At 36.3% G+C, this 12,162-nt stretch overlaps 1 protein-coding gene across 1 annotated transcript in view; it reads left to right on the top strand.

Annotated features, from left to right (window-relative positions):
- Window positions 1-12,162, top strand: part of LOC134816018 (calcium-binding and coiled-coil domain-containing protein 1-A-like) — a 58,501-nt gene that overhangs the window by 23,955 nt on the left and 22,384 nt on the right. The gene's annotated exons all lie outside the window — the stretch shown is intronic.

Genomic DNA, 12,162 nt, shown 5'->3' on the forward strand with positions numbered 1-12,162 from the left:
TGTACAAGACATAATAATAACAATAAAAAACTTTAAAAAACCTTGACCTCCGAAATACCAATACAAAGGTAACTCAGTGCTAATAAATTAGATATAAATTTGGAGCCAGTTCTTTAAACTGGCTTACTTATACTACCTAAAGGGTGTTTATAAATTTTATCTAGTTTTCTATTGAATTTATATCGAATTTTTGTATAGGGTAATTTTTATATTATGTGTATATTGTTTGAATAATTCTCAGTGCTAATAAACAAAACTCTTATACTATGCCACTTAACACAAAACATAGTATACAGCTTAGTGTAAAATAAACGTTATCTCTGATATGATATCCAAAAGTTCATCAGTGCTTACTATACTGAAAACTCAGAAACTTATGTCACACCAGTTATCAGACAAGGCATAAAAGAAGCGTGGTAATAAATAAGGTGCAGGTTATATCTCCACCGAAAGCACATCCAATTTGATACGTATGAAAAATGTCTACAACTGACTTAATTCTGCACTAAGTTGGCGATATGCGACCTGGATCGGAAATTGACGGCGTCAACCGTTCCAGATCGTTGCTCTGCGACTAAATAATTTTAGTTATATTGACTGTTAATATTTTTAAATTTTATAAAATTTATTTTAAATTTTGTCATTTGTATTTCAAAAATTATGTTGAGTTTTTAATATGTAATATGACGTAAAATTATTATTATTTCCGTACAGCCTAAGTATGCGCGTTTAAAGGACCATGATCAATATGAACATGCTAGCTTTTTTATTTTGTTAGTCGGGTGGCATTTTGGGTTGTACTGCATGGACATAACAAGTTTATTATCGGATTTCTACTTATATTTATTATGGTATTATTATTTATTGTAATGGCAATCAAATATAAATTTGTTTTTTCTTTTTTAATTTTATACGCGCGGCAGTGCAAACTTATAGTGCAATGCGTTATTGTGCCGCGACGCGCACTCAATTATGCTTCTCGCAACAACGCTAGATCGGCAAAATGCGCTACTGTGCCTCGCCCGCGAGCTGCGATGAATTGATATCGTCAACTAAGTGCAGACCAGTATATAGTGTATTGCCCTTAGAAAAATCCGGAGAGTATGTAAAATTACTTTAGCAGCGGAGAGTTGGGCAATGATCGAAGCAGTGGAAACATGTGAATTGATCCAAGCTCAGCTGAGTGAGATCATGGAATTAAACGGAATTAAACGGAATTAAACGTAAAGTTGTCGGAGATGGCACTAACACCATCGTCTCGACTAGACATGAATGAATAACATATCTAGAGTAAGTAAAATTCGAGATTCAAGAATCATGAAAATTTAAAACAAAATTACTTAAAATTTAACTCCCGTACAAACAACCGAAATAGAAATAATTGCTGAAATAATAATTTAACATAAGAGGAAGTAGTAAAAGGCAACTTCAATGGTCACTAAACTGCGATATTAGTATTCAAGTCCACAAAAGACACATTCATACTCAAACAGTCCTCCCACTCACAGTCACAACGTACTGGAAACAGTAATCACTAGTGTTCCATGCTCGTACAACAGATCGTGAAATCTGCATAATGATGGTTGATCTGATCTCATGTTATCTGGAAAACTTGATGTCATTGTAATGACTGATTGCAAATCTCTACATGATGCTATCCAAACCTCGAAAAATGTTGATGACAAGGGATATATTGAGGATACCAATAGCTTGCCTGAGACAGCGAGTGAACAATAGTATATAGTATATAGTGAAATGACAGTTCGTTGGATTTCAACAAAGAAACAGCTAATTGCAGATTGTTTGACTGAAGCTGGAGCTCCAACTTCACTGCTACGGGAGGTACGTATTGTCGTCAGGAGAATTTGACAATGAACTGTTTAGAATTGTATTCCAATAATAAACATTGTATTCAAAGTTTTTAATATTGTGTGTGAAGGATTTTAATAATCTTAATAATTTGAAACTTAAAGAAGTTAAAAGAGTGAATATATATTGGTATTTGTGATTTATATAATGTGTTCGTTTAGAACGATTTTCTATTACATGTTGTGCATGTATCCACAAAGAGGGAAGTTATTACTCTAAACAATGTAGTAATAAAGCAAGTCAAAAAGGTGAAGTTTCTTGGTGTTATTATTGATGATCAGCTTAAATGGGATGCTCATATACGGTCGCTCAACACAAAGCTGAAATGTGAAAGTGGGAAAATTTGTAGAATACGGCACATTATTCCAGAAAAACTCTACAAAGAACTGTACTACACACTATTTGAATCACACTTGCGATTTGGGATATCAGTATGGGGTGGCCTTAGTAACAACAGGCTTGAACCAATATTTATCACTCAGAAGAAATGTGTTAGAATACTATTTGGTAACCGAGAGGCGTACTTAGAAAAGTTTAGAACTTGTGCTAGAACACGAAGTAAAGACAAGCAAAAATTAGGAAGCGACTTCTATGAAAAACAGCACACAAAACCGCTATTTAAGAAAAATGGTTTACTAACCATACACAGTTCAAAATCAATAAATTAGAATCCCCAGTCCCACTCCTAAATCTATTTCACAGATCATCAAGACGTGCTGATCGATTCATCACTCCAACCCCATCCACCTCCTTCATATATCAATCGACAAAAATGTGGAACGATTGTAGAAACACTGAGCCTAGCAATATCAACTTCTCTACATCAACGAACCTTGTAAAATCCACAATAAAAAAGGAGTTACTCGGCATGCAGTCCAGGTAGGACGAAATAGATTGGTGTGAACTGAACTTCGATTCCAACGAACTGAAATTCTAATGTCTACTCAATGAAGATATGCTGAGCGCTAAAGCCGATTGAAATGTTAATGTCTAAAGTATAAAATTTCGGCGGTCACGCCGCGCATTTTGCGCGCCGCGCTGTGCCGCTATTTTTGGCCCATCTTATCAGATATTATTTACAATGTACTCGCACAGTACATGCAGGGCATGCCTCAAGATCATATTAGTGTAGGAATCATTATGTTTTCAACAATTCATTATATGTCGAATTCAGCAGTGGGTCCTCTCTTCGTCCGGTTTGTGTGGTTGTCGCCTGTCTGGACTCTCGTAGTCATGTAATTTTTAATTTTTAATTTCTAATTTGTTATTTTTATTTTTATTTTAATTTTTCAATTTTTAAATGTGTGTTCTGCTCCGGGACTCGATTACCGTTTCGGCTTTCTTGAGACTGTAAATTTGGAAAGCCAACTATGCGGGGCGCCTGCCCACCGGCACTGAAGAGTGATCAAAGAATTAACTAAAATTTCCTAATATAACGATTGAATAGAGTTGTTTAACCGGCGCGGCCATAGGTGTGTGGCCTAGCTTTGGCTGCACACCTATGACTGCGCTGTTGCTGGTGGACAGGCGCAGTTTTTGTTGTGCAGTAGTGTTGCAAGAGAATAAAACCAACTTATTATGTACTAAATGGAATCAAGAATATTATTGACTATATTTGATAACGATGAATTGTAAATTTCGATCAATTTATATTTTCGGTCTCCAATTATTGAACTGTGGAAGCTGGTTGCCTCAACAATGTTGACTATGCATGGTATGACTGAATTGTAAACACGTGATAACTGAACGAAAAATAAATGATGAACATGATTCAAAAACTGTAAACCACCAAATGAATTATCGCTTAAATTTAAATAAGTATTTAAACAAAAACCATCATGTGCCGTTAAGCAGCAGGGCGCGGCTCATCTGGGCCACAGCAAATCGGCGAAAATGGGTTCGAAAAAGCCACTATTGGCACTCGAGTCCTTGATCTTTCCGATGGTTCACTGGGGCTTTTGAGCTGCCGTCCTTCAGCTTCTGTAAACTGAAATTACTACCAATCCAAGTTTGAGGCAATCAGCCGACGCGCGGCTTTTATGGTTATATATGATATGTTTAATCTGTAATAAAGATCAAAATTCAAATTTATTTCTCTAAAAAATTTGTTTCTCTATTTTTAGAAAGATTATAGTCTTTCTCGTGACACCTTTATTTTATATCTAATATTTTAAATCTTTCAAAGCCTTTTTAAGAAAGAACGGGAGATTGTGAATTGCTATATATTTGGTTTATATATTTATGATAATCGATATAATATATACTAATTGTGTTCTATTTCAGAATGTACCACAAACATGTTGTCTGTGGGGTTTGATAATTATTTGTAACAACTGGTGTGTTTCATTGCATAGTGATCCATTTAAAGTTAACAAGCATATGCAATATGATTGCGGTAACATTGCTTTGTTCTTTGTCCTAAAGAGTCTAGTTTACGACCCGGTTGTTAGACCAGAGGAGCTCAAGAACCTTGATCGGTTTGTGGATGATATTTCGGGCCAAGGTATGTGGAGAGGTTCTATGATTGGTTTTGAAGAATGGGTAGGGTCATTACGCAGTAAGATGGTTGATAACTATGGCTTAGATATTACATACGAAGTGAAACCAATCACGGAGTTCATTCAGTTCCTGGACATTCAGTACAAGTTTGTTGGAGGGAGACTCACAACAGATCTGTTTAGGAAACCTACTGACGCCAACAGGTATCTTGAATTCTCAAGTTTCCATCCACGACATACCTTCCGGAGTATAGTCTTCTCACAGGCACTTCGATACAGAAGGATAATCAATGATGACGTCTTGCTGGATGAGAGATTGGCAGAGCTTCAGTTGTTTTTTGAGCGGACTTCATATCCTAAGCTACTGATATGGTGAGAGAGGTCATCAGTGATGTCAGATCGATACCAAGAACTTTACAGTACAAGGCAAAGGATCAGGGTCCTCCTTCTTTCACACCATGGATTGTTACATTCGGTGCGGGCTATGAGGAAACCAAGGAAGAGGCTAAAGAGGCCAGTAACATCATCTTAAATAGCCGTACATGGAGCAGTGAGAACCCTGAGAGGATCCCTAAACTCCAAGTGGTGACCAGGCGAGCCCCTAACTTAAAGGACACTTTATTCAATAGAAAGAAGGTTGCCTTAGGTTCAGAGTCAAGAACAACTGACCCATGCACCAAACCTGGTGAGAAGAAGAAAGGCAGACCCTCCCAAACTTGTCACCTTGTTAGTGGCAATTCCATGGTCTCCAATAATGGACACTCAGTCAGAACTCAAGGTGGTAACTGTAAGACACGCAACATTGTGTACGGCGCGACGTGCAAACTTTGTACTGTTAATAACGTATACGTGGGAAAAACAGTCACTAGCCTCAGCCAACGTGTGAATGGTCATCGCAGTAAATATTATGAGATTTTAGAGGCGAGTAGTAAGGGGAATGTTGAGAGCCACAGAGATTTTGATGACAAGAATGTTTTAGGGGCACATCTTTTTTCAGTTCATAATTTGAGGGAGGGATCTGATTTCAATGAGAGTTTCCATTTTGATATTTTGTGTTCTACATCCCCAGATAATATTAGAAAGTCAGAACAGTTTTATATTAACAAATTGAAGACACTTTATCCGTTTGGCCTGAACAATGTGAATTCCGTTTCTGGAAGCTAATTTTTCATGGTGTCCCGAAATTTATTTTTAAATTGTCCATTTTTTGTTTATATATGCAGTCTATCAATTTTAGAATTGCGTCTTTTTGATTTAATGAACTACTGCAGACTCCACATTATTATAGTATATGCCATTAATTTTGTTCCGATTTTAAGCTATTCCATTTCGACGAGATGCTAAATTAATTAATTAATATTTTTTGACTTTACTACATTTTTGATGAGAATTTCTGACATTTTCAACCTAACCATTGATATTCTCAGATTATGTGACTGATTAAATGCTGAAGATAAAAGAAATATATTCATTTTGCTAAGATTATGTTTGCGTTTCATTGCTCAACAGCTGTTCGAAGGATCAAATTTAAGAATATGCAATATGATACGGGATACCTATTGTAGGTTTATAACCTACCAGGACGTGCGCCGACGGTAATATTTGAAACAAATATAATTTTACGAGTACGGGTATTTGCCTCACAGAATGGCCAAAAAAAAGGAAGGTCTCTCAAAGTCACAAAACACACTTTATTCCAGTTTTTATCTCATAAGAAGCTAAGTTGACACTCATATTTTTCTTCCCGGGGGTTCATTTAATCTCATAACCATTTTTTCTTTGAGAAAAATTGGCCGGAAAATCTTCCTCGAAAAAAACATGCCTCACAGAATGGCCAAATCTGAATTTCTATAATTTTGTTGATGGAGATACTTTTTAAATTTCTATCACCACACGTTCTTAGAAAACCTATTAAGGAATGGGGTAATAACCTAAAACTCACGAAAAAACTGAGCTGTGAAAAATTATTTCACAAAAAAGAAAAAATGCCTGACAAAATGGCAACAAAAAAAAAGAAAACGAGAAAATTTTATTTTTCTAAAACCTTTGGCTCTTGTTTCAGGCATGCTGCTGGTATTAATATGCCTTGTTAACACCCCCATATAGGTGAAATTTCTTAGAACTGAATAAAAAGGGCATAATTTCCTACACCAAAAATGGCCATTTTGTGTGGCGTTGTTCATATTCCCTGATTTCATGATTTATAACCTTCATTCGGCTGTAAAAACACTCCATCTGGGGTGTTATTGTATAATAAATAGCTTGTGAATACTTTAGACTTATGGTTTCATTGAATAAAAGGAGTTTTAAATTTTGGCCATTTTGTGAGGCATATTTTGGCCATTTTGTGAGGCGTTTAGCCATTTTAACATTTTGTTTCTTCCTAAATTGAACAATGTTCGTTTTGTTTGATGAATACTATTCTTTAAACATCTTCTGTCATACTGGTGCCAGAAGTTCTCACCAAAATGCAAACTTAGTTGATTTTTGATTTGAAACTTTTACAAATAGTACATATACAATACAGCAAAGAGAATTAAAAATAAACGACATCAAGGGGTATTATGCTGTGTAAAAGTCGTAGACCATATTGTAGAAATACTAAAAGCATGGGTAAGTGGTACAAGTTCTGGGGATATACGTATTACAGGTAATATTTCTACCCCCAGACTCACTAACACCACCTCCATCTAAACACACAAAATTAATCTAGAACACACAAAAATAGAATTGTCAAAATAAATAATACAATGTCACCACGATGCGACCGGAGATGTGGCCGCAATGAGAAATAATGCATAATTGCGCGACATTCGTAACAGAGCGCTGAAAAGCATGGTTACATACTGATATAATTTCGCGTAATCCAATTTTGTATATTCACTGAGGACCACACGAGGGCCACATCCTGGTGACAGAAAGTAAATGTGATTTAATAGATATAGTTCTATTATACTTGTTATATTCAGCATCGTGACCGAACTATCAGTGGCGGGGGCCCACCTATAAATTTATCATTTGCATTCCTGGACTTAGTCGGGGTCTGTCATTTTGTCCCAGAAGTGTTTTGCCAGGTTTGCCTTGAAAGTTCCGGCATCACTTATCTCTTTAAGGTCAGTCGGTAGATCATTCCAGACACTGTGTGTTCTGAAGAAGAAGCTTCTCTTAAAGGGGTGTACCTTTGCTTCCACAGTGCATTTCAGGGAGAAGTTGTCGTGTCTGTTCTGTCGCCTCTGGTTGATATCGGGCATTTGAGATGTATCAGCTTCATTATATCTCGAGGGTTGCCTTATATTTGAACGCAATCTACCCTGTTCACTGGTTGTTATCGGGGTTAAATAGGATGGGAGCTTCAGTACAGATTGGTCATTGTATATCTGGTGAAATAATAGTAGGTCTGTGTATTCAAACTTCAGCTCCATTGGCAACATGTCTAGGTCTCTTAACCGAGCCAAATATTCTATGTCATTATAGTGATGATCCTGTTCGCCAAGGATCCACTTAACTGCTCTGCGCTGGATGTTTTCAACTTTGTTATTAAGGACTACACTTGTTGGTCTCCAGACAACACTACAATTTTCGAAAAGGCTTCTAACCAGCGCTAGATAGAATGCCCTTTTTTGTTTACGGTCCTTAATAAACCGTAGAGTTCTTTTCATTAGACCCAGACGTGAACTAGCTTTCGTACAGAGGGCGACTATGTTCTCCTCCCACTTAAGGTCTGTTCTAACAAAGACCCCGAGGTCTTTCTCGCTTTGGACGAAATCTAGTGCCATTCCATCTAGGGTATAGACAAAGAGCTGGAAGGGGAAAAAACTCAAAATTCCCTTTTCACTCATTTTGCTAGATATAGAGAGCACCTTGCATTTATTTGGGTGAAACTTCATTTTGTTTCTTACTGCCCAGCAATGCAGGGCGTCTATGTCTGCTTGTAGGATCTCATGGTCTCTCCAGCCCGTGATTTTACGCCATATTTTGGTGTCATCAGCGTATAGGGCTATCTTTGTACCTTCACTTACGCATTCTGACATGTCGTTAATAAAGAGTACAAAGAACAGAGGTCCTAAAATGGAGCCTTGGGGAACCCCTGATTCAACATTCTTAAGTTCTGAGTGGGATCCCCCAATTATAACACACTGTTTGCGGTCTTTGAGATAGTTCATAATGAACTTTAACAGTGTACCATCAATTTCAAATTCCGATTTTAATTTCTTTAGGATGACATCATGGTTAACTGAGTCAAAGGCCTTGGCAAAGTCAAAGTATACCACATCAGTTCTGACATTATCGTTGATAGACAGAGAGAGAGATTCTATATACCCGACCATTTGTGTAGTACAAGACCTCTGAGGAAGAAAACCATGTTGGTTGTCATGTATTTTATGCTGGCATTTTGCCAACAGTTCATCTCTCACAATTTTCTCAAAAATTTTCATTACAAGGCTGGTGAGAGAGATTGGCCGATAATTTTCAACTAGAGTTTTGGGGCCTTTCTTATGCACAGGTACTACGTTAGCCAATTTCCACTCAGATGGTATCTGACCTATGTTATATGAAATTTTAAAAAGGCTCGAGAGTGGATATGCAATGCTATCTCTACAGTTCTTTAAAATTTTGCCATGGATACCATCTGGACCAGCAGCTTTATTAACATTGATGTCTTTTAGAATTTTTCGGATTCTGCTGGTACTGAACTCAATGTCGTTTACAGAATCATTACTGTAGTCAAAATCAATATCATAGTTACTCGCTTCAGAAAACTGTTCGGCAAAATATTCATTGAACATTTCAGCTTGGTCTAAGGGATTGTTTCTAAATATGCCGCTATAGTTTACTGTTCCTGGTATGCGAGTAGATTTTGACGTCGATTTTACATGTGCCCAGAATTTCTTTGATATGAGAGCTGGATCATCATCATCATTAAAATTGGAGATAATTTTTTGGTCGACCAAATTTTGAAAATCTCTTCTACATTGCGAGAAAATTTGAAAACAAATTTTGTGAGGCATATTTTGGCCATTTTGTGAGGCGTGTAGCCATTTTAGCATTTTTTTCTTCCTATATTGAACAATGTTCGTTTTTTTTGATGAATATTATTCTTTGAACATCTTCTGTCATACTGGTGCCAGAAGTTCTCACCAAAATGTAAACTTAGTTCAAAAATTTGAAAACAAATTTTTCAGTGCTCAAAATTTCTACATAAACAGTCATATTTATGCCAGAAAATGTGGTCCTAGTTAATGATTTCACCACAGGAAGTGTTGCCAGAAGACTTTTGTTTCATATGGTATCCACAAAACCTACCAGTCTTTTATAAAAAATTAGTTACAAAAACATTTACAAATTTGGCCATTCTGTGAGGCTAGCCATTCTGTGAGGCATTTACCCGTATCACCCGTTAATGCACTTCACACTGCAAGGAGATGCAGGGATGTTTCTGCTTCTCCTCGAAAGTGCAGTGTTCACAATCTTGCATTTCGAAGTTGAAGTTGTTCGCCACGTTCTGAAAGTAAACTAGTGGCATGGGTTTTGAAGTGTGAACTATCCTGACAGCGGCCTTGTTAGCCATCTGATGTGAGTTCCAGAAAAATAAAGTTCCTGTATTCATATTTGTGGAGGAATATCTCAAGTGGGAGTTTCCTTTGTCACTGAGTGTGGCCTAATTGGGAGGAATGGTTCTGGTCCCATGGGGATGTTATTGGATTCGTTCCTTGCGAGTTTGTCTGCTAGTTTATTATCTTGGCACTTGAAATAACAAAGGATGCAGAAGAATTCCTTTGAATAGAGATAAAACTATAAAAAGTTGATCATATTCCAATTACTATACTACACCACCCCTATGATTAGTGAGCTGGATTCTATGTTAGACCGGACGAAGTATATATTTCATGAGTCGGGTTCAATGTTAGACCGGATGAAAATATGGCTACATCTCAATTTGTTTCACTAAAAAATTTGTTTCACTTGGATAACACAGCAGAGGTGCTATTACAGTTAAATTCTGTTACCTGAACTCAACTAAACAGTTTTAATATTATAGCATATACTATAATATTATGGAAGATATTTTGTGTCAAAATAAGGTTGTTTAATCATTCTTACACACCAAAGGTTGGTGTGTTTTTTAATTAATTTATTATTGTTAAAAAGTTTAAATTGAGAATTTTATACAGTAGTCTATAGACCAATTAAATTATTTACTGGTCACGTATACGTGGTTTTAAGAATTTTATGACATTGAACGAATTTATTTATTGCTAATTTAAAGGATTGCTAGTATTTTATGTATTTGTTTTCACTTCTGCACGTTTAGGCATTTGGGCAATTCCACCGTGACGGACACCACGATTATGCCATTTTTTAAAGTTCAAACGAATGTTGTGCTCAGGATGTTGCTTCTTTATCAGCTTAAACTATTTATTAGTCCACATTTAACCTTTCTATAGGTTGTGTGAAAATTTCAGACCCCTACTATTATTACTTTCTGAGATAGCACCCCTGTGACGGACGCGACTTAAATATGACACTTTTTTTGGGTGTCTACTCAGAAGGTACCCAAATCTATCTCAAAACGTTATCTATTATCTCTAATTTGGACATGCAGTGATAGAAAAAGGTTTAGGGATTTCTGAGATACCATTTTTTTGGAGATTGCTCAGTTTTTGTTTGCGTGGCGCCATTTTCAAATTGTGACGGACGTGACTGTGACGGACACACGTTTTTTTTTCAATTTCTCCAAATCTTCTATTTGACACTTTTATCTTGTTCAGTGACCTTCATTCTATGTTTATGCCAATTTTTAGGCCGCTAGTACTTCCATGAGGTCTGCAATAGCCAAAATCGTCCATTTTGGGCATACGCGAGGGTATCAATCAAGGGGCAGCAATTATTTCTCTACTTGAACAAATTTATAACTCTGGTAAAACATTCATCTCTGTTCAACACATCACACTGTTGAGACCATCTCCCAAAAGTTTCATTACTTTAGTGTTTAAAATGTGGAAGATATTGAATTTTTACTTCAAAAATATGCGAAAATAGGGTAAAGTCCATTTTTTGTGCCTTTTACCCCTGAAAAAGGTTAAGGCAAATAAATGGCAAAACTCAGTAAATTTAATTATTGAATTGCATATGATGTTATTTGATAGTCTAGTCAACATAGTCAAACCTTGTTTGACTTCAATTTGTCTTGGTTTTAGTCAAAATAATGGAAATATGGATAAAAATGGCTAAAAGTGAGCCGTACGCCCATATATGGGCATATACAAAATTATACATAACTCAGTCATTTTCTGTCCAATTTTCGATTTGACAACATCGTTTTGTTTAGAACGGTCTCAGCTTTAACAAAAATGCATTTAAAGTCTGTTAAACGATTTTTTGGAGCATTTTCAAAAAAATGTGACAGACGCGACAAGTTGGGACCCCCCTTCCAAAATTTTTTTCTTAAAAGATACAAGCCTGATAATTTCTACGGTACTCCCTTACCTTCAGAAGAGATAGGTTACAGTGGTTTTTTAAATATAAATAGCACTATGTGGCTCTGAAAAAAATTTTTTGCTTAATTTTGTGACGGACGCGACACCATCTTTGTGGACATTTTTTAGAAAAAGTATTTGAGTAACGGTTTTGAAACTTTGCATGGCTCTCATTCTTATGCCTATGCTTAAGTGTATGGAATTTCATAGAGAAATATTGCTGCATACCCAAACTATGGCCCTTTGAAAATTTGAATGATTTTTTTCATTTCCGAGTAGTGTTCCTTTGAATGAGAAAAATCAAAAGTTAATGCAAT

Source organism: Bolinopsis microptera, chromosome 5 (genome assembly GCF_026151205.1).
Source record: "Bolinopsis microptera isolate Bmic1 chromosome 5, MBARI_Bmic_1.0, whole genome shotgun sequence".
NCBI lineage: Eukaryota > Metazoa > Ctenophora > Tentaculata > Lobata > Bolinopsidae > Bolinopsis > Bolinopsis microptera.